Here is a 23,723-nt window from a genome sequence, read left to right as displayed (position 1 = left end):
GACACCAGTGCACATTTCATTGACCTGCTTTCTTTATATGTGAGCAGTGTTATTTCTTATGTGCTATACAAATAGTTGAAGGTTAATTAGCAGTATAACTGTAAGTAGTAATGCTGCCAGTCTCCTTCAGACAAGAAAAAAAAAAAAAAGGCCCAGACACCAGGAGGACTAAGGCCAGCAAAAGCTCCCTCAGCGCCCAGTTCCCTAATTCACTGCTCTGACACTCTGAGCAATAACCCTCAGGGTCCCTAATCCACTATAACTTCTTGTGGGTTGCCCCTTTCTTGAGGAATCAGTGCATTTCACCAGTCCTTTTTGTTCTCTTTGCTGCCAAATGTAGCTACCCCTTACTCCAAACTCAGGGCTTCTAACACAGACCCGGTGGTAATGTCTGAGTTTCAGGATGGGAGGACAGGTTAAAAGAGGGTATGTGTGTCCAAAAGTCACTTATAGGCAGGGAGAATTTTCCATGGCAATTATAACAGTATCTTCATATTATTTCTCTTAATAGTATATCCTCTAACATTTTGCTGACGATTCAACACACATCTTCTTGTAGAATCTCATTGTATTTTTCAGTACCCTTTGTGAGATAGGTAAGGTCTAAGGTTGGGTTTCTGTGAAAGTAGACTCTGAGATGAGGGTTTGCATGCAGGGAGTTTATTTGGAAGTTATTTTCTGGACACCCTAATGAGGGAGTGAGGAAGGAAAACTAGTAAAGGGGGTGTGAGCAACAAGAAATCCACCCTGCTGGGCCCTGAGGGACTGTGGAGCTGGCCTGGATGGTCCCACCAGCTCTTGTTCTCTGGTACTCTCGGCAGTCTGTCCTGCAACGGTGTGCATGCCGTCCTGGGAGTTACCCTTGCAGTGACAGCAGGCAGCCAGCGTGTTGAGGAACCGTCTGAAGTCAGCCTCCATTTCAGACTGAGCATGTACCCACAGCTTCTGTGATGGTCGTATTCATCGTGGAGGCAGATTCCTAGAGAAAGAAACCGGAGCCGCAAGGTTCCGTACCTGCCAGAGTCTTTGGACCCCTTCCTCTGCGTCCTGTCCCTTCAGCCACATTGTTTCCCACTGCAATTATGACAGACATGGCTGAGGCCTTCCTAAAACGCCAGGCAGCCAGATCTGGAACAGGCTCTGACAGTGTTTCGCACACAGAGACCTGATGAGGCCCTTTCTTTCAGAGACATCATAGCTTGCTGGTTTAGCCTTCTGAGTCAGACTTCCTGGGTTCCTATCCTGGAAATTGTGTGGCCTCCATTGGGCAAATCACTTAAATTTTCTTTGCCTTGATTTCATTCTCTATTAAAATACTGTTTCATTATGGTTGATGTGACAACTACATGAATTAATTCATGTGAAGTGCTTAGTAGAGAGTAAGCACATAAAAGTAATTGCTCATTCACTGGCAGTGGTGCGATGGCACACGTGGTGCTTTATGTCCTTCTGCTGACATTTCCCTGGCTTTATAGTTCACATGAACATGTAAAGGGAAAGCTCACATTTTGTTGCAGTGTTCATGTCTGATAGGAATCTCACCAAGTTCATTACCCTTCAGGTGACTTGTTTATCCCCCATCTTCACTGCATGTTGGCAAACTCCCTGCGGAAGGAGTCTGTGCTTGCCTTGCCCTTTCTGGCATCAGCAGCATGAATTAGCAAGGTGGCCAGTCTTGGGAGCTCCTCAGGAAATACGTGGTCAATGAATGAGCACAAAGTTCGCTGGCGACAACAAAGCTTGTTCTGCACAGCCAAGCCACCTGCTGCTGGTTGCATCAACATAAAAAGAATTTAAAAGACTTCACCAAAGATGCAACCCTCCCAGAATTTTCTTTGCATTTATGGAATGCTATTCTGAGACCCTCAAAGGAATTTTCAGCTGTGGCTCAATACTTTAATCCAAAGTGAGATGAAATTGGAAGCTGAAATACAGAATATGGCATTTGCATATGCACTATTAACATACAATGCTAATTATTAGCATTAATGTGGTGACACTATGTTGTGACAGAGCATTTGGACGACATTTAACAACGGTTTGACTTTTATGCACCAAAGGGGAGGGCCAAATTGAAAAGTCCTGTTTTATGGATGAAGAACTCAGACCCACTAAGGTGTGCAGAAGACCCTACAGCAGAACTGACCCAAGTTGGGTTGCTGGTTCACAATTATTGACTTTTTTGGTCAATGTCATAGGCACCCAGTAGAGGGAGGTTGGTGATACTGATGCAGCCTCACTTAGGTTGCAGACTCATCTTGTTATGGGGCTGGGTTGTGTACTTCTAACCAAATTTCTATGTTAAAGCCCAATCCCCAGTACTCTGAATATGGCTGTATCTGGAGAAAGGGTCTTTATTTAGAGAGGTAGTTAAGGTAAAATGAGGTCAGATGAGTGGGCCCTAAGCCAATATGACTGGTATCTGTATGAGAAAAGGAAAATATGACACAGATGCACACACCTGGAAGGCCATGTGAAGACACAGGGAGAAGATGGCCATTGATAAGCCAAGGACAGAGGCCTCAGAGGAAACCAAACCTGCTGACTCCTTGATCTTGAACTTCTAGCATCCAGGTCTCTGAGATTATAAATTTCTACCATTTAAGCCACTCAGTCTGCGGTCCTTTGTTATGATAGCCCTAGCAATCTTAATACACAATGCCTTTGTTAGCAGGTGGGTGAGGAAACCACCTGTGGCTCCCTCAGGCCCCTGAAGTCCCAGCTTCTATCCTCTCAGATGCTCCCGCCACACCTCATGAGGGTGAATTTATTTTTCTAGAGACAGAATTCATCATCCCCCAGACAAAATCTGTGTCTTGTATCCTCACTCCTGTGCTTTTACAAGAATGTGTATCAAGATCCTTTCCCCCTTCTTATTGAGCTGTTTTGTTTTGGTCTTACTTGTTTTGTTTTGTCTGAAGTTTAGAAAAATGCAGAATCTCTGATTAGAAGGAAGCTTTTGACTCGAAGACCTAATTTAGTACTTTGCTTCTAATGATGCAAATTGCTGGGTGTGCTACCGGGGAAATGCATTTCTGAATCAATAGGCAGATAACTGCTATTTCTAGGAACTCACAAAGAGAGTGGTGCCAATTCCTTGCTGCCTTGGATCATTCAGCATTCATTATAGGATGCAATCGGTCTTTCAGCAATCACAAAACATATTCCCCTGTTCACTCCCATTCTTGGGATCTCTGTTGCTCTAATTGATTCTTGCTGGAATGGTGGGGCTCAGTAATGGCTGGAGTGGGTGGGCAGGCCCAGGGTAAAACCTCAGGAGATCCTAGTATAGACCACCTGGAGTTACAAAAATACAAAATGTGCCAGAGAAACCATAAGAAGTGAATGTTAATTCTACTTTCTACAAGTCATCTCACTCCTGCTGGTTCTTTGTCCCTTCACTTTGTCTCTCTCTACATTCTTTCATTACTTTGTCTCTGTTGCCAGAGTTAGCAAAGAAAAATACAGGATGCCAGTTAAACTAGGATTTTAATTAAATAACAAATAATTGCTTTCATATAAGCATATAGCAAACATTATACTACAACAATTATTTGTTGTTCATCTGAAATTCAAATGTAACTGTGCGTACTCTATTTCACATGGCAACCCTATCTCTGTCTCAATCACTCTTTATGCATTTCTCATATACATATGTGTGTATGTAGATATGGCTAGACCTGTAGAGTTGGATACAGATATATAGATAATCACCCTCACGGACTTCGCTAATTCATCTTTTTCCCTTATAAACTTACCCCACCTTACACATCTTCTACTTTCTTCATTCCTAAATACAGAAATGATTATACATATTTCTCCTTCCTCCTTTGTTCTTTTTTTTTTTTTCTTTTTTTTTGCAGTTTGTGTCCGGGGCTGGGTTTGAACCCGCTACCTCCAGCATATGGGTCCAGCGCCCTACTCCTTTGAGCTACAGGCATCGCCCCCTCCTTTGTTCTTTATCCATATTCTTTCCCCTTTGTAAATTTCCCTAACCTGTCTTTAAAAATTATAACTTTTCCCCCTAAATATTGGTCATATTTAATAAATAACTTCTTTCCTTTCTTACTTTAAAATTATGAGAGGCAAAACTCTTGGTAGTTCTCTCTTTAAAAACTTACTTAATTTTCCTTTTTGTTACCATTCTTATTTATTTGTTTATATTTATTTTGCCTTATCAGATCAGTGGTTCCTAATAGAAAATGAGATCATACCCTTAGACAGAAGGTTGATAGGGTCAGGTGCTTGTCATCTAAAAACCTTGTGGGCAATATGAGAACTTTGGGGAATAAATGTGCTTTCATTTTTGTCGCATTTCATTAGAAAATTTCAAAATCCACCCTTTAGTAGGCACAAATTACTCTCACATCTGTTTTTTTGCAAATCACTATTCTAGGCTGTTGGAGACTCAGGTCAGTGGAGCCTATTGGTCTCTACCCTGAGATAAGACATATGAAAAGATAATACAAAGAAATTATATTGTAGCAAAGAATAAAAAGAGCGAACTGAATGGTCACAGACCTTTGTCACTAAGAGGCCAGGTTAAAATGGCAGCCTTCCTCACCAGCCTAGAGGACAGAGTAGGCAGTGCTGGGTGTTGGCTTTGGGTACTCATACACCTGCCTAGTCTTGCACCCTAAGCAGCCCCCTCTCCTCACCCTGTCCCCACTCTGTGATGTGGTGAAGTTAAACTTTGTTCCCCTGTAACCTGGCATTTCAGAAGCTGAACTCTGTCTTTTCTCTTTTACAAAGAATCATGGCAACATTTTTTCCAGTTATTTTAGGAAGATATAAATAGATAAATCTATTTTTCTTGATTTTTGTTTCATTATGCCCCACCTCATTCCACAAAAAGTTGAGACCGTGGGTTTTAAAAATTCTACTTCCACAAATTGTTCTTAAACCCTTTCCTAAGTACTTCTCTTCTGCAGATATTTTTTTTCTGGTTTGTAAGGTGTCCAATTCATTTTTTGATAAAACAAACCAAAAAGCTCTGTGCAGGTGTCCACCAATTCAAGAAGACATACTTTTCAGAGAATCCCCACTTTCCTGTGGGGATTAGCTGTTGCTGACCTTTGGAATTATAGGGGTTTCTGCCATCCTTCCACCCTCTAACCAGTGACTTCATCTAGTGACTTTGATAACTTTTACTACTATGATTTCAAAAATATATATTCCATGTAAACAATGAAATGTATCTGCGTGTATACAATTTAACTTTTTAATAGACTTTATTTTTTAGAGCAGTTTTAGGTTCACAACAAAATTGAGCAGAAAGAACAGAGAGTTCCCATATGCCTCCCACCCCCATGCACACACAGCCTCCCCCACGGTGAACATCAAATTTTCATTCTGCACTTTGTTAAAGATTCATCATCTTTAAAACCATCTCTTTGATGGTTGTTGCCAACCTGAACCTATTGTTACTCAAAATGAACAGATGAAGTAACAAAGATTATTAGAATTTTAATGTGATTTCTTAAGAAGGTTTATTAATTTTTATAGTAGGTAGCTTACATTCATATTACCTTGTCACATTTTCTGCCAGTACAAGTATTTTTTGGTTCTTAAAATGAAATTAAATATACTGGAGATCAGAATAGTAACTAACACAGCAAAAGGCAACTGATGTTTGTTGGCTATATTGCTACTCTGTTCCTTAAAGAGTCTTGTGACTTCCAGATGCTTGTAGTCTTTAAATGACTTCCCCACCCCCACCAGGAGGGCTGTGTCTCCTTCCATAGGTGTGGGGTTAACCTCATTGGGATGCCAAGGAGGCAGAGACCCATCAGCACAAAGGAAGGACAGCATATAGGGACGTGTCTTAGTTTGCTGAGTGCTGGTTGCATCAGCCCACACCACTCTGATTACATACAGCCTCAATCGGCAGGCCTAATTTTAGTAGGTGCAAGACAAAAATACAGTTGAGAGAAGTGAACTAAAAATAACACCCTCTCCCCTTTATTCCATTGCAATTCACCTCCTCAGATAGCTGGTCTGTTCCATTTCAGGAAAATCATCTCCCTGTCATAATTGCCATGAAGACATTTTGAAGGTTGTTAAGAATAGTGCAAGCCTACATTTTGTTTTGATTCATTGCTGCTGTCATGAACTTTGAAGAATTCTGCTTTCCTCTAGAATTGCTGGCATTCAGTTAAACAGATGCTACTGTATTTGTCAGAAAGGTTTGAGGTGGCCTCATTTTATTAGAAATATACAAAGAGTGTCATTAATGGGAGTATGTTGCATGAGTCACACTTGGGGTATACTAGCGCCCCCATCATGGTGAAAATACTTGTTTCAGTTTTCAATTCACACTGCATTTCCACATTGAAGAACCAATTTTACTTTAGCAAACTTTTTAGAGTGCTTGTTATGTTTAAGACATTGTTCTGAGTACTGGAAGGGTTGATTGAGACATACTTCTGCATGAAGAAACTTACTTGGGAAGACAGAACCAAGTCAAGATGTGAGAGATAGATCTTTGCAGCTGACGCCAGAATTCCTCTAAAGGAGAGGAGACCTATCTTTGGGGAAATAGCTTAATAAACCATGGGGTGGGTGTTGGGATTTGAGGGCAGGAATGACACCATGTAAGAATAGCTAAAGTGCAACCCCTGAGGCCTGCTCCATTTGTAAGACTTTGGGCAGAGGGAGAAGACAGTTAAGCAGGGGGGGTAGAGAGTAGCCAGAGCACTGGCTCGAGGTAGGTACTAGGGGTTGCTGGACCAGAGGAAATGCTATGTTGGGAAGGTCAAAGGCCACCTGAGCCCCAGAGATGCTCAGCGGGAGGTTGTTGATGATGCTTGTGACAGAAAGCCTTCCTGTTCTCCAGCCATTCCACAGTAAGTCCCTTATGGTCATGAATGGTTGATGTGACTGTTTGGGGGGTGTTTTGTTTTCTTTTAGTGTGGGAAATACCACAGAAGGCTTTGGGTTGCATTTCTGAGGCCATGAAGAATACAGTAGAGACAGGATGTATGAACCGAGGAAGCTGGAAGAAAACATGCCCATGGGACATAAGCACCCCCAAAATTGCAGAAATCTTTGGGAGGCTTTGAGCTTCCTAAAGGCAGCCAGCAAGGCATCTGATCCAGTCTCCACTATATCTCAAGGACTCAGGAAATCCCAGATGGTTATCTGTTTATCTGGATTAAGCTGTTAAAGTGTATAAGCCATTATACAATAAGTTTTAAGAGTAGAAATACACGGAGGGGAATAATTAATTCTGACTCTTGGGTTACTTTAGGGATCTCTGAGATAGGCTTTATAGCTGGGCCTCAAATGATAAGTGTGATTTCAATAGGCAAATGGAGGTGACTACATCCAGCAGAGGAAATACCCAAGAACTGGCCTCGAGAGACACCAAGTATGTGGACAGGACAAGGAGTAAGGACCTAGGTGTGTGTGGCAGCAGTACGTGGTGTGTGGGTGGGTGTGAACGTGCGCTGTGGTCAGATTCTGGAAGGCCTTCTATTCTATGCCTCATGAATTTTGTCCTAATTCTGTGGATGCAGATCTAGATCTAGAGAAGAGAACTGGAGAATCATGGAAGTTCAAGAGGAAAGGTTTTGTAACCAAGTGCTACCTAAGTAGACCGTTTAAATCTCTGACTGTCAGACTTCCTCCTTTATGGTGTGGATGTTTGTCCCCAAAACCTCATGTTAAAATTTGATCCCCAGTGTTGGAGGTGGGAGGTGGGGCCTACAGGGATGTGTTTGGGTCATGGGATAGATCCCTCATGAATGACGGGGTGTATTCCTCATGATAACAAGCCAGTTCTCACTCTATTAGTTCCCAGTGAGAGCTGGTTGTTAAACAACCTGGCACCTCCCTCCCCTCTCTCTCTTGCCTCCTCCCCCACCATGTGACCTCTGCCCATACTCACCCCACCCCCCCTTTGCCTTTCACCACAAGTAGAAGAAGCCTGAGGCCTTCACCAGGAGCAGATGCTGGTACCATGCTTCTTGTCCAGCCTGCAGCCTCAGGTGTTCCTTTATGGCAACTAAGCAGATGAAGACAGTGCCTAAAGGGTGACCTACTCCCATGCTAAGATTGGAGCCATGGTTTAGATGGTGCTGGCAAGAAGTGAAGAAGTGTGAATGAATGAAGTGGTGGGAGAACTAGAAAAAAAGGTGGTAGGAATCATTGGAATCATTGGATGGTACAGTGGATAAGAGATAAAATTGACAAATTATCAATGATTGATACTGGGAATTGTTGGTTTCAAGTCTGGTTGGCTGGAAGGAAGTTGCTTAGGTCCTTATCTCACAGAGAAGCAACAGGTGTGCAGGTCTGCATGTGATTAGGGGAGAAAGTGGTGGAGATATGAGTTTGGTTTTGGATGCATTGAGCTTTTGATACTTGTGAGACAAAATTTATTTGGAGATGTTCAGCAGTAAATTGGAACTGGGCCTAGTGAACACTCAGTTCATTCTGAAACAGTTTATCTATGTGGCATAAATGCCAGCAGGGCTCAGAGATAGACTTAGTAGATTCCAGGTATTTCTGAGCTGCTGGCACAGTTCTGAGCCTCACCCAGGAAGTGCTATGTAGAAGCCTCTGGCTTCCCCTGCTTCATCCATGCCCATAGGAAATGTGCAATGAGTTTTTGTTGTACGCAAGCAATGGCCTCAGTTTGGCAGTGCTAGGAGGAATAAGAGAAGAGTTGATACAGTTCATGGTGGAAGTACCTAATTTACTATAATTACTTATTACACCACATACATATAGATGTAACAAATATTTTCCTAGGCACAAAAATCTGACTTTACTGAAAATGTTTTCAAAATGCCCAGGGAAAAGAGGCAGGGCTAGACTGTTCAGTCTCAGTCCTGCCTTCCTGCTTTATTTCCTTTTTTCCCTCTTTGTTGTGATATGTCAATGTAATTGTTTATACCAGCTTCTGTTTGCCATTTATTTTAGATGTGTGTGTGTGTTAGTTTATTATAGATAATGAGCCCCTCCTGAGGAGCAACCTGAGGCTGCTCCCAAGACCAGAACGTTGTGCTTAATAGATCAGAAAGTCAAACGCAGGTTGAATTCCCAGGGAGCAGGGTCATTGGGCTTATGTGGTGAAGAAAGGAAGGAACTGACATTTACCCCTTGGTTGTTGAGAGATTTGGTGTCCTGATGCAAATGGAAGGACTTTTAAGCTGTGAATGTTTGCAATTATAGGACTGCGTGGTTATTATTGTAGTTGTTATTATTTCGGAAAAATGAGGTATTAGTAAAATTCACTTGAGTTTTCAGAAAGTAATTTATGGAGAAGGTATATTTGAGCCATTGTATGTTCTTAACCACAGGAGGGATTGATAGTATTGGGAGAAGATTTTTCTGAAAGTCCTTTGCAGTCATTTAGCCATGGGGTTGTGGGAAGGGCCTGGTGTGGTTGCTGAAATGGGAGGGAGAGGTCATTCTGCTACTCCATTGTGTCCATAGGTCACCTAGGGGGAAACTCAGGGTTGTTTTGTTCTTCCTCAAACATGTTCATTTAGCTTCCATGCCAGTGTAGCACCTCCTGCTCCCTAACCATGTTCCCTCCCAACCTCACACACATGCAGAGTAGAGTATTAGACATCTTGTGTTCAAGATGTGTCTGGGGAAGAGGCCAGACATAGTTGTTACTGATGTTTAAACTTTCTTGTATTGTGAAAGGTATGGAGTAACGGTGGGTCCAAGAGACCTGGGACAGCAGACAAGCCAGCACCCAGGCTGAGAAAAGCCTGGACATTGGTTGGCCTGAGGATGTCTTCTCATCTCTGCTCTGGAAATGCACAGAGATCAGAACTTCTGAGTGGCCCAGTGGGAATATCAAATTTATATGTGTCCAGTTGGAAAATGAACTAGAAAGTGGGCAGTGAAAGAGCAGCAACAGCACATCTGTGGGTGGGTTGCATATGCTAGTGGTGTTTACTCTCTTGGCAGGGAAGAGATGATGAGTTTGTTGGAATGTGTCAACTGTGAATTGCATCTTCTAAGTATGTGGCAACACTTATTTATTCATCATATTGAGACCTTCTACGGATTTACTGCTATGAGCAACAAGGATTTAGCTCCTTCCTATCACCTCTCATCTCCTCCTCCCCAACTTCCTCTTACGGCATTATTTTTGCTTCCTTTTGTGGTTATCTTTGTAACTTTAAATAATACACTCAAATCTCTGTTGTCTTGGGTCAGCGTTTGACACTATTCCTTGACCTTTTATTTTGTGAAATGAAGTCATTGGTGCCCCTACGCTTTGTTCTATCTCTTTTCTGTGGAGGGTAACAGCTCCATGAATTGCAACTCCTGGGTAGATTTGGGTCCCCACCTCCACCATCAGGATACAGCACAGTTCCACCACCTCCCACACAACATTGTGCTACCCCTTTGTAGTCATGCTCTCTTTCCACTCCTAATCCCTGGCAGACACTGATCTTCCTTTTTATTTTATTATTAACATTTTATTGCTGGGGAATAGTCTTTAGTTTATTGATTTGTTCACCTACTGAAGAACATCAGTGTTGGGCAATTAGAAATAAAGCTGATATAACCATTCATGTATAGGTTTTCATACGAACATAAAGCTTTATTTCTCTTGGGTAAATACCTAGAAGTGAGATTACTGGTTCATATGTTAAATGTGTGTCTGACTTTAAAAGAAAGTGTCAAACTGCTTAACAGAGTGGCTGTTCTACTTCACAATCCCATCAGTAATGTGCAAGAGTTCTAGTTTTGCTCCACAATCTTGATAGTGCTAGTCATCTGTATAGGTATGTGGTATGTCCTATCCTGGTTTAAGTCCACATTCCCCTAATGGATAAAAATATTGAACAACTTTGAATGTTCATACTTGCCTTCTATATATCCTTTTGTGGGAAGTATATGTGTAAGTCTTTTGGTCTTTTCTTTTTAAATTGGGGTTTTTGTTTTTTTACCATTGAGTTTTGAGAGTTCTTTTTATATATTCTAGATAAGAATCCTTTGTTGCATCTGCAATTAGAAAACATTTTCTCCCACTCTGTAGCTTGTAATTTCATCCTCTTAACAGCATCTTTCTCAAACAAGAGTTTTGACTTTTTTTTTTTTATTGTTGGGGATTCATTGAGGGTACAATAAGCCAGGTTACACTGATTGCAATTGTTAGGTAAAGTCCCTCTTACAATCGTGTCTTGCACCCATAAAGTGTGACACACACCAAGGCCCCACCCCCCTCCCTCCATCCTCTTTCTGCTTCCCCCCCATAACCATAATTGTCATTAATTGTCCTCATATCAAAATTGAGTACATAGGATTCATGCTTCTCCATTCTTGTGATGCTTTACTAAGAATAATGTCTTCCACTTCCATCCAGGTTAATATGAAGGATGTAAAGTCTCCATTTTTTTAATGCCTGTATAGTATTCCATGGTATACATATACCACAGCTTGTTAATCCATTCCTGGGTTGGTGGGCATTTAGGCTGTTTCCACATTTTGGCGATTGTAAATTGAGCTGCAATAAACAGTCTAGTACAAGTGTCCTTATGATAAAAGGATTTCTTTCCTTCTGGGTAGATGCCCAGTAATGGGATTGCAGGATCAAATGGGAAGCCTAGCTTGAGTGCTTTGAGGTTTCTCCATACTTCCTTCCAGAAAGGTTGTACTAGTTTGCAGTCCCACCAGCCAAACCAGCAGTGTAAAAGTATTCCCTTCTCTCCACATCCACGCCAGCATCTGCAGTTTTGAGATTTTGTGATGAGGGCCATTCTCACTGGGGTTAGATGATATCTCAGGGTTGTTTTGATTTGCATTTCTCTAATATATAGAGATGATGAACGTTTTTTCATGTGTTTGTTAGCCATTCGTCTGTCATCTTTAGAGAAAGTTCTATTCATGTCTCTTGCCCATTGATATATGGGATTGTTGGCTTTTTTCATGTGGATTAATTTGAGTTCTCTATAGATCCTAGTTATCAAGCTTTTGTCTGATTGAAAATATGCAAATATCCTTTCCCATTTTGTAGGTTGTCTCTTTGCTTTGGTTATTGTCTCCTTAGCTGTACAGAAGCTTTTCAGTTTAATGAAGTCCCATTTGTTTATTATTGTTGTTGCAATTGCCATGGCAGTCTTCTTCATGAAGTCTTTCCCCAGGCCAATATCTTCCAGTGTTTTTCCTATGCTTTCCTGGAGGATTTTTATTGTTTCATGCCTTAAATTTAAGTCCTTTATCCATCATGAATCAATTTTTGTGACTGGGGAAAGATGTGGGTCCAGTTTCAGTCTTTTACATGTAGACATCCAGTTCTCCCAACAGCATTTATTGAATAGGGAGTCTTTCCCCCAAGGTATGTTCTTGTTTGGTTTATTGAAGATTAGGTGGTCGTAAGATGTTAGTTTCATTTCTTGGTTTTCTATTTGATTCCAAGTGTCTATGTCTCTGTTTTTGTGCCAGTACCATGCTGTCTTGACCACTATGGCTTTGTAGTACAGACTAAAATCTGGTATGCTGATGCCCCCAGCTTTATTTTTATTACTAAGAAGTGTTTTAGCTATACGGGGTTTTTTCTGGTTCCATACAAAATGCAGAATCATTTTTTCCAAATCTTGAAAGTACGATGTTGGTATTTTGATAGGAATGGCATTGAATAGGTAGATTGCTTTGGGAAGTATAGACATTTTAACAATGATGATTCTTCCCGTCCATGAGCATGGTATGTTCTTCAATTTGTTAATATCCTCTGCTATTTCCTTTCTGAGGGTTTCATAGTTTTCTCTATAGAGGTCGTTCAACTCCTTCGTTAGGTATATTCCTAGGTATTTCATTTTCTTTGAAACTATGATGAAGGGAGTTGTGTCCTTAATTAGCTTCTCATCTTGACTGTTATTGGTGTATACAAAGGCTACTGACTTGTGGACATTGATTTTATATCCTGAAAAATTACTGTATTTTTTGATGACTTCTAGGACTCTTGTGGTTGAGTCTTTGGGGTTCTCTAAGTGTAAGATCATGTCATCAGCAAAGAGGGAGAGTTTGACCTCCTCTGCTCCCATTTGGATTCCCTTGATTTCCTTGTCTTGCCTAATTGTATTGGCTAGAACTTTCAGCACTATGTTGAATAGTAAAGGTGACAGAGGACAACCTTGTCTGGTTCCAGTTCTAAGAGGAAAAGCTTTCAGTTTTACTCCATTCAGTAAAATATTGGCTGTGGGTTTGTCATAGATAGCTTCAATCAGTTTTAGAAATGTGCCACCTATGCCTGTACTCTTCAGTGTTCTAATTAGAAAAGGATGCTGGATTTTATCAAATCCTTTTTCTGCATCTATTGAGAGGATCATGTGCTCTTTATTTTTGCCTCTGTTAATATGGTGGATAAAGTTTATGGACTTGCGTATGTTAAACCAGCAATGGATCCCTGGGATGAAGCCTACTTGATCATGATGAATGACTTTTTTGATGATAAGCTGTAATCTATTGGCTAGGATTTTGTTGAGAATTTTGGCACCTATATTCATGAGTGAGATTGGTCTGAAATTCTCCTTTTTGTTTGGGTCTTTTCCTGATTTTGGTATGAAGTTGATGTTTGCTTCATAGAATATGTTGGGGAAGATTCCTTCTTCCTCAATTTTTTGGAATAATTTCTGCAGTACAGGAATAAGCTCTTCCTTGAAGGTTTGATAGAATTCTGGAGTGAAGCCATCTGGACCAGGGCATTTTTTGGTTGGAAGATTTTTTATTGTTTCTTTGATCTCAGTGCTTGAAATTGGTCTGTTCAGGAGCTCTATTTCTTCCTGGCTGAGTCTAAGGAGAGGGTATGATTCCAAGTATTGATCCATTTCCTTCACGTTGTCAAATTTCTGGGCACAGAGTTTCTGGTAGTATTCAGAGATGATCTCTTGTATCTCTGTGGGATCAGTTGTTATTTCCCCTTTATCATTTCTGATTGAGGTTACTAGAGATTTTACTTTTCTATTCCTCGTTAGTCTGGCCAATGGTTTATTTATTTTATTTATTTTTTCAAAAACCCAACTCCTTGTTTCATTAATTTTCTGAATGATTCTTTTGTTTTCAATTTCATTGATCTCTGATTTGATTTTGGATATTTCTTTTCTTCTACCCGGTTTAGGCTTAGGTTGTTCTTCTTTTTCCAATTCCATGAGATTGCTTGTGAGATTGTTGATGTGCTCTCTTTCTGTTTTTCGAATGTAGGCATCTAAAGCAATGAATTTTCCTCTCGAAACTGCTTTTGCAGTATCCCACAGTTTTTGGTAGCTTGTGTCTTCATTGTTGTTATGCTGAAGGATGTTAATGATTTCCTGTTTTATTTCTTCCTGCACCCATCTGTTATTCAACAGAAGATTGTATAATTTCCATGCCTTTGGGTGAGGTCGAGCGTTTTTGTTAGAGTTGAGTTCCACCTTTAGGGCCTTATGGTCTGAGAAGATACAAGGTAAAATTTCAGTTCTTTTGATTCTGTTGATATTTGTTTTGTGTCCCAGGATATGATCAATTTTGGAGAATGTTCCATGGGGTGATGACAAGAATGTATATTCTTTATTTGGGGTGGAGTGTTCTTTATGCGTCTATCAAGCACAGTTGTTCTAGGCTCTCATTTAAATCTCCTATATCTTTGTTTGATTTCTGTTTAGAGGATCTGTCCAGCTCTGTAAGAGGAGTGTTAAAGTCCCCTGTTATTATGGTATTATCAGATATCATATTGCTCAGACTGAGTAAGGTCTGTTTCAAGAATCTGGGAGCATTTAAATTGGGTGCATAAGTATTTAGAATTGAAACATCTTGTATTTTTCCCTTGACCAATATAAAGTGACCATCTTTGTCTTTTTTGACTTTAGTTGCTTTAAATCCATATGTATCTGAAGATAAGATTGCAACTCCTATTTTGTTCTGAATTCCATTTGCCTGAAGAATTGTCTTCCAACCCTTGACTCGGAGCTTTAATTTGTCTTTTGAAGCCAGGCCTGTTTCTTGCAGACAGCAAATGGATGGCTTGTGTTTTTTAATCCAGTCAGCCAATCTATGTCTCTTCAGTGGGGAATTCAAGCCATTAACACTTATTGAGATAATTGATAAGTGTGGTAGTATTCTATTCATCTTATTTGGTGAGAGTCCATTGCTTAGTTTTATCTTTTGCATCAGTGTGGAGGTTAGGTTCTGTCCTTTAATTTCTGAGTTCTTACTTTACTGCTGATCCATTGTGGTGGTCAGTGTGCAGAACAGGTTGAAGTATTTCCTGTAGAGCTGATCTTGTTATGGCGAATTTCCTCAATGTTTGTATATCCGTAAATGATTTGATTTCTCCGTCAATTGAAGGTTAGCTTAGCAGGGTACAGAATTCTGGGCTGGAAATTGTTCTAACTAGATTCAAGGTAGATGACCATTGTCTTCTTGCTTGGAAAGTTTCATTAGAGAAGTCTGTGGTCGCTCTGATGGATTTGCCCCTATAGGTCAACTGGTGCTTACTTCTGTCAGCTTGCAGAATCTTTTCTTTTGTCTTGACTTTGGACAGGTTCATCACAATGTGTCTTGGAGAAGCTCGGTTAGAGTTGAGGCTACCTGGGGTCTGATAGCCCTCTGAAAGCAGTGTGTCAGAATCTTTGGTGATATTTGAGAAATTTTCTTTTATAATATTCTCTAGTATGGCTGCATTCCTGTGGGGCATTCTTCTTCCCTTTCTGGGATTCCTATAACTCGTATGTTGGAACGCTTCATAAAGTCCCATAATTCTGACAGTGAATGTTCTGCTTTCTCTCTCTTCTTTTCTGCCTCTTTTACTATCTGAGTTATCTCAAGAACTTTGTCTTCTACCTCTGAAATTCTTTCTTCTGCATGGTCTAACCTGTTGTTGATACTTTGCATTGCATCTTTAAGTTCCCTAATTGACTGTTTCAGTTCCTTCAGCTCTGCTATATCCTTTTTATATTCTTCACATCATTCATCTCTTATTTGATTCTGTTTTTGGATTTCCTTTTGATTATTTTCCACTTTATTAGCAGTTTCCTTCATTGTTTCCATCATTTCTTTCATTGTTTTCAACTTGTGTATTCTAAATTCCCTTTCTGTCATTCCTAACATTTCTTTATAGGTGGAATCCACTGCAGTAGCTACCTCATGGTCCCTTGGCGGAGTTGTTCTGGACTGGTTCTTCATGTTGCCTGGGGTTTTCTGCTGATTTTTCCTCATGATTGATTTCTTTTATCTGTTTCCTTGCCCTAATTTTCCTTTCACTTCCTCTTGCTCTTTACGTTCTCATGCCTGTGGACTAAGGGTTACAGGACCAGAAGGGTGAGAAGGTTGAAGAGCAAAAAAGGGATCAAAGACAGGAGGACCGAATGATAAGAAAAAAAAAAATAGGGAAAGGAGAGGGGGTGGGTAAAAGGAATATTGACAAAAAGAAGAGAGGCACAGAAATAGGGAGACAGAGCAATATAGGTGTACAGTAGGGTACTTTGACACAACCTTAAAAAAACCCCACCTTCTGGGGGTGCCCAGTTGGGTGGTTCCCTTGAGGTCAGCAGCTCTTTGCTAACCTGATCAGACACAGTACCCCACCTCCACCAAGGAGAGAGGAAAGACAAAAATGCTATAAATCAAACAAAACAAGCAAACAGAGAACTTTATAGGATAAATTGGGTGAAAAACCAAATAATAGCAGTAGAAACACTAGCAAAAATGAAGTTCTAGTTATTGAAAAAGGCAGCAATAGGAAATTATAATTAAACTAGAAAAACTGAGAAAGAAAAAGGATCTGTATGGAAAAGGCCAAAATTAAAAAACAAAACAACATCAAGAACATCAAAATAAACAAAAAGAACAACCAAACCAAAAAAAAAAAAAAAAAATAACCAAAAAGAAAGCAGTATGTATATGTTATTGAATATTGTCTGGGTAACACGTGGTCTTCTGGGGTATGAGATGTTAATCACAGTTCTGATACAACTGGAGGCTGCTGATTTCTCAAACCCCAGCAGGTAGACCCCCTAAATCTCTCTTCAGCCCACTTAAAAGGCACTTTGAACTTGTGAACTTGCTGAGTAGAAGCTTTCCCAGGAAAGTGCTTTTCGCTGGAATCACTGTTGAAGTGACTATCGACTTACCCAGTGTGCCAAAACCGGTGTCACTCTGCCCCTGAGGGTTAGGGCTGCAAGGCGGCTTAGACCCCACCCTTAGGCTACTCAATCGCTGGGTTACCAGGTCCCACCTGATTCTAACTCTGGGATCCTGAGGGTGGAGCTTGCCGGGGCAGATCGCTCACAATGGCTCCCTGTGACCCACAGCCAAACACTATTAGCTCCATCTGGCTCAGCGGCTCAGACTGGGGCCGTAGACAACGGCCAAAGTTCTCCGCACTCCCGCTCAGGCTCTCCCCAAGGCAGTTCAACTGAGTGCCAAGTCCAAAGACACTAAAACAGTTCACAGGTAAGGCCTTTCTGGTTTGCAGTCTCGCTGCTACCGAACTTACAGTTGCGGGCGGGTTTAGACAGATTGAACACACGCGACCACTTGCTATTTTTCCACTGTTTTAGTCCTCCTCTTGGGGTCCAGAAGTCTCTCACTGACTCCCTGTATCCTCACAGGGGTGATGATAGGCAGATCCCACCAGCCAGAGATGCCTGGAGTCCTATCTCTCCAGACTCACGGTGCCCAGATGCAAGGAAGCTGTTACTCGGCCGCCATCTTGCTCCGCCTCCAAGTTTTGACTTTTTTATAAAGTCCAATTTAGTAATTTTTTTCTTTTTTGAGTTGTGCTTTTCGTGTCTTATCTCAGAACTCTGCCTAACTGCAGGTCACAAAGATTTATACGTTATTTTTCAAAATACTGTAGTTTTATGTTTAGACCTATTAACCATTTCTAGCTTATTTTTGTGAAAATTATGAGGCTTAGATTGAGTTTCATTTTTGGTATATTTGTGTTCCAGCATCACTTGATAAAAAGATTGTCCTTTTTCCATTAAATTTCCTTTGCATCTTTGCCGTAATCAGTTGGCCATATTTGTGTGAATCTATTTCTGAACTGTTTATTCTGTTCCATTGCTCTCTGTGTCTGTCCCCTTACCAGTACCAACCATCGTCATTACTGTAGCTTATAGGAGGTCTTTAAGATAGGCAGAGTGAATCCTACAACTTTACTCTTCTTGTGCAGAATTATTTTGCCTATTGTAGTTCCTTTTCCTATAAATTTTAGAATCAGCCTGTCTCTATCTGTTGGAAAATCTTATTGGGATTTTGATTGGAATTCCATAGAATTTGTAGATCAACCTGGGGGAAACTGACATGTTTGATATGTTGAGTCCTCCAGTTCATAAACACAGGCTGTCTGTTCGTGTATTTAGATTTTCTTTCTTTCATCAGTATTTTGCGGTTTTTCTGAATCCATATCATGTACATGTTTTGATAGATTTATACATAAGCATTTCTTCTGTGCTTGAAGCTATTTTAATTTCCAATTGTTTATTGCTAGTTTATGACCTTGCTAAACTCTTATACTGGTTTGGGAGTCTTCCACATGGAAAATCATGTTATCTGAAAACATTTACCATTTTTATTTCTTCCTTGCCATTTCCTTCTCTGTCTTACCTTATATTGCCCTTGCTAACATTTCTATTATGATGTTCGATAAGAGTGGTGAGAGGAAACATCCTTGCTTTGTTTCTGTTTCTTAATATTTCACCAAGTATGATATTAACTATAGATTTTTTGTTGAGGCCCTTTTTCAGGTTGCTAAAGTTCCCTCCCATTCCTAGTTTGCTGACAGTTTTTATCATGAGTTGGATGATGAATTTAGTCAGATGCTTTTTCTGCATCAATTAATATGATTGTGTGATTTTTTTTCCTTAGACTATTCATATGGTGGATTTTATTAATTGATTTTCTTGTATGGAACTGTAATTTCTTATATTAAACAAACCCTGCTTATATGTAAGGTAGTTAATTATTATTTTTATATATTTTGGGAGGCTATCAGCTTCTTCATAGTGCAGGCTGACAACATTTGCCTTCTGATGTGTAACTATAGTTAAGCACTTCCTGCTTTGTCTCTACAAATGTCTGTAAAAGTTGAAAATCTCTGAAAAGCAGTATTGTTTAGGATTATGAAGTATAAATACTTTCATATGGAGCCAAATAGGATTGTATGATTGCATTTATTTACCTCTCTTTGTGACCAGCATACTCTTAACATTATAGTATGTTAAGATGTGGGAACTCCATTCTTACTCTATTAAGCTGTCCAAAATCAGTGCCTTTCTCAGAAGGTTTTCTCTTTTTCCTGGAGCTTCAGATTTTCTTTGTTTTTATTAGGCATGGAGGGTGAGGAGACATAGTCTTTCTTCGCTTGGTGCCTAGTATTATCCAGCTTCTTAAAAGTTCTCTTGCTTGGAATGTATTCAATTCTTTTCTAATTTGAACTGCCTGTTTTCCCTACACAGCTGTCATTCAGGGATTTCTTTTTATTGGCTCCCTGGCTTTCTTCCAGGGAATGCAAACTTTAAGACAGGAAAAGGTGAGTCTATTGGAACCTAGTAGTAGAGGGAGCTGATATTAATATAATTAGCAGGTACCAAGCCTGCTAATTATAAAGTTTTAAGTTCATTATATGGATTACTTCATTTAATCCCCATCACAATTTGTGTGGTGAACCTGAAAAAGGGCCTCAACAAAAAAAACTATAGTTAATATCATACTTGATGGTGAAATATTAAGAAGCAGAAACAAAGCAAGGATGTTTCCTCTCACCACTCTTATCGAACATCATAATGGAAATGCTAGCAAGGACAATATAAGGTAAGACAGAGAAGTAAATGACAAGGAAAAAATAAAAATGGTAAATGTTTGCAGATAACATGATTTTCCATGTGGAAGACTCCCAAACCAGTATAATTATAATAGTTATAATTATTCTCTTTCCAGTTTTACAGACGAGGAAATTGAGATCTGGAGAAGTCAGGTAACTTGGCTAAGTTGTGCCACTAATGACAAGTGGAGTCAGGACCCCAGCCAAGGCAGAAGGACTCTGGAGCTCTCATTTATATTACAAAGAAAGGCTGTCTCCCACTGATGGAAGGCTGATGGGCCTCTCCAGGGGCAACTTATCAAGAACCCTTGGCCACTGGGCATCTAGACCCAGAGATGCTTCCTTACTGTTCTGAAAACTCAGCCAAAGCAGAATGGTAGATTGAAGAACTGACCCCTGAACTCAGCTCTTTCTAGTGTACCATACAGCCTCCTCAACAACTGGCTAGTGACTATGCTTTTGGTAGCCCAGCTAGCACAAAGAGAAGTGGCTCAGGGAAGGGCGAAAGGTATCAAGAGCATGGGCTACAGGGACACCAGGAGAAGGAGGGATCACTTCCAATCACAGAAGGGCTCTTTGGGTGCAGAGAGGGAAGGAAAGGCCTCCCCTTTCTATCAACTCTTCCTTTAACTGAAATGAGACCCATGGGTGATGACAGAGTCCTAGAGCACATATGACAGGCATCCCAGGTCTGGTGACCGAGGGGTTGTCACACTTTGCATCTTGCAGCCCCTTTCTTAATTCCCTTCCCAGTCTCCAAAACCACCTGTGTGCACACTACTGTACGGAGAAGGAGTCAGGTTTCTGTGAAAGACTGACCCAACACAGAGAGGTTTGGACACAGGTTCTGCAGTGGATGGGAATATCATCAGATCCAGTAGTGAGATCCTGTTGTGCTGTCCTGGGGCTTAGTTGTGAGTCATTGTTTCTCTAGAGTCCTATTCAAGCCTGGACCCAGAAGTTTCTGTTGAACCAGTTTATTGGACCTAGAAAGGTGACAGTGAGGAAAGAAAGTCTGGATCCATTTACATGCAAACACAATACTATGGAAACATCTGGACCTTTCTAGAAATTTGGGGATTTCTTCCTTCTTGGTTATGTTTGTTACCTTCTTTCTTATGTGAGCAGTGTTCATAATCCTCATTATTTTAGAGTCAACAAAGGGAGGCCATCTGCTGGAAATTCTGCATTTTGCCCTCCAGCCAGCAGGGAGGCATGAGAGGAGAATAAGGTTGGCCCATGTGAGGTTCTGTGTTACCTGACAGGGGAGTTTCAGGTGCAGGTTATTTACATCTGAGGGTATCAGCCACACAGCATAGGATTACTCTGCACAGTTTCCATTTTAAGTGCTCTTATCCCGCCCCCAGCCAAAGCAGCTGCTGGCTCACTTTAATGCACTAATCAGGCTGTCTTCAGAGTCTGTCATTCAGCCTTGGCTGTCCTGTCTGACTCTGGCAAAGGTCAAGCACTTAGCTTCCTTGGGCCCTGCCTTCTTAGAAACTCCACCCATTCTCTTTTTACCCACCCTTCCTTTTCCTCCTCTGGTGCCCCTTCCCCACCCCACCTTCCTGCTTTGGCTCTCACACTCCTAGTGAAGCAACATCTACCCTGATCTCAGGCCAGAGAGCAACTGGACCCCTCTGCCCACCCAGCTGTAGGCCTGCACTGTTTCCTGAGTGTTTCGACTGTCACTATCTTCCTGGGTTTAAGAGGCAGAGTGGCACAGAGGTTAAGAGCGCCAGGCTTGCTGGGCCTGGCCTCTCAGCTCTGCACTTGCTGGCAGCAGCTGGTCTGCGTCACCTCCGTGCCTCCTCTTTTGGCTGGACATAATGCTCGTAACTAGTACCTGCATCACAGGCTCATCCAAGGACCCGGAAAATGAGTTAATACTCACAAAGTACTTGGGACAGTCCCTGGAATATGAAAAGGCCTTCCCGTTTCTTTTCATTATTGCTACTGTCATTCTCACACTTTGCATTACAAACGATGTGTTTGGGGAAATGGATCATACAGGGAAAAGCTTAGTTGAAGATGCTTTTTTAAAAAAGATTTTTTGTAAAGCAAACTGTATTTAATATAGAGCTTAATAGGGAGATAAAGGGTTTGGCAGAGATGCAGGGCCAGGGTGGGGGGCACTCCCGAAGAGGAGGGAGTCTGCGCACAGACTTGGGAGTAGGAAGAAAGGAAACACTGGAGCAGTCAGAGGAGTGAGATGAGGCTGTAACGCGCCACGAAGGACTGTGGGGTGGAGAATGGAAAACCACTGAAGTATTTTGAGGAGAGTCAGACAATTAGTGCTTTAAAGACAATCTAAGTGTGGTCTCAGAGAGAGATGAGGATCTAGTTTTAGAGACCAGCTAGGAGGCTGGGATCTGGAAAACAAATAATAAAATAAGATATATATATATATACACACAAATATATGTAAATATGTATCTATGCACCCACACAACACACACATATACACAGTCAAGTGTAGCCAAACAAAGGGGTACTTTCTCAGAACTGTCGTCAAGTGATTTTGTCATTGTGCAATAATCATAGAGTACACTGACACAAACCTGGATGGCAAGGGGCCTGCTGTGCTCCTGGGCTGTATAGTACAGCCTGTCACTCCCAGGCTACACACCTGCACAGCTGTCACCGTGCTGAATACTATAGGCAGTTGTAACACAATGGGAAGTATCTGTGCGTCAAAACATATTTAAACATGAAAAAGGTACAGTGAAATACAGTGTTATACTCTTATAAACTGCTGTCATATACACAGTTTTTTGACTCAAATGTCATTATGCAGACTGTGACTTACACGCACACACGTGCATATATACATTCCCTTCCTGAGAATAAGAGCCTGTCTTCCCTGTGCTGTATCCCCCATTCCTTTTTTTTATATTAACTAATTGTTATTTTAATTTCTTAAGAATCTGTGAGAGTGTCATCTCTCCCACTCTTTTTTTATTAAATTGTAACTGTGTACATTGATGCATTTATGAGGTTCAGTGTACTGATTTGATATACAATGTGAAATGCTTACATCAAACTAATTAACACATCTATCACCTCGCTTACTTATTTGTTTTGGTAAGACAATTATACTCTTTTCTTAATAGTTTTGAAATGTACCATTGCATTATGCTCCTTAGGTGAGGTCCACCCCCCAAAAAACCCTCCCCCCTCCCACCTCTTCCTCTCTTCCCTTTTCTCTCCTCTTCCCCCTTTTACTTTCTGGGCTATAGTTATGTTTGGCCATTCATATGAGTGTATAGGTGATTATATATTGATTTCATAGTAGTGTTGAGTACATTGGATACTTTTTTCCATTCTTGAGATACTTTACTAAGAAGAATATGTTCCAGCTCAAATGTGTCAGTCTATAAAACCAGTGTATGGTGCCCCATGATCGCATTAATGTACACAGCTATGATTTAATAGAAAAAAGAAAAAAGAATATGTTCCAGCTCCATCCAGGTAAACATAGAAGATGTGAAGTCTCCATCTATTTTATGGCTGCACAGTAGTCCATGGTGTACATATGCCACAATTTGTTGATGCATTCATGGGTTCATGGGCACTTGGGCTGCTTCCATGTCTTGGCAATTATGAATTGGGCTGCAATAAACATTCTGGTGCAAATGTTTGTTGTAAAATGATTTTTGATTGTCTGGGTATTTACCTAGTAGAGGAATTGCAGGATTGAACGTTAGGCCTACTTTTAGTTTCTTGAGTATTCTCCAAACGTCTTTCAGGAAAGGTCTTATTAGCTTGCATTCCCGCCAGCAGTACAGAAGTGTTCCCTTCTCTGCAGCCTCGCCAACATCTGTAGTTTTGGGATTTTGTTATGTGGGCTAATTTTACTGGAGTTAGATGATATCTCAAAGTGTTTTTGACTTGCATGTCTCTGATGATTAACGATGATGAGCATTTGTTCATGTATATGTAGGCTATGTGC

The 23,723-nt window shown here is 40.8% G+C and overlaps 1 protein-coding gene and 1 non-coding gene across 3 annotated transcripts in view; both read left to right on the top strand.

Moving 5' to 3' along the window:
* WIPF3 (WAS/WASL interacting protein family member 3) overlaps positions 1–23,723 on the top strand; it is a 170,986-nt gene that overhangs the window by 85,783 nt on the left and 61,480 nt on the right. The gene's annotated exons all lie outside the window — the stretch shown is intronic.
* Positions 8–136, top strand: LOC128560618 (small nucleolar RNA SNORA19). Its single transcript, XR_008373096.1, has one exon. It is a non-coding gene; the product is annotated as a small nucleolar RNA SNORA19 (small nucleolar RNA).

Source organism: Nycticebus coucang, chromosome 11 (assembly GCF_027406575.1).
Source record: "Nycticebus coucang isolate mNycCou1 chromosome 11, mNycCou1.pri, whole genome shotgun sequence".
In the NCBI taxonomy this organism is placed as follows: domain Eukaryota; kingdom Metazoa; phylum Chordata; class Mammalia; order Primates; family Lorisidae; genus Nycticebus; species Nycticebus coucang.
Note: the sequence above shows the minus strand (reverse complement) of the source record. Positions and strands in the feature narration are given on the sequence as shown.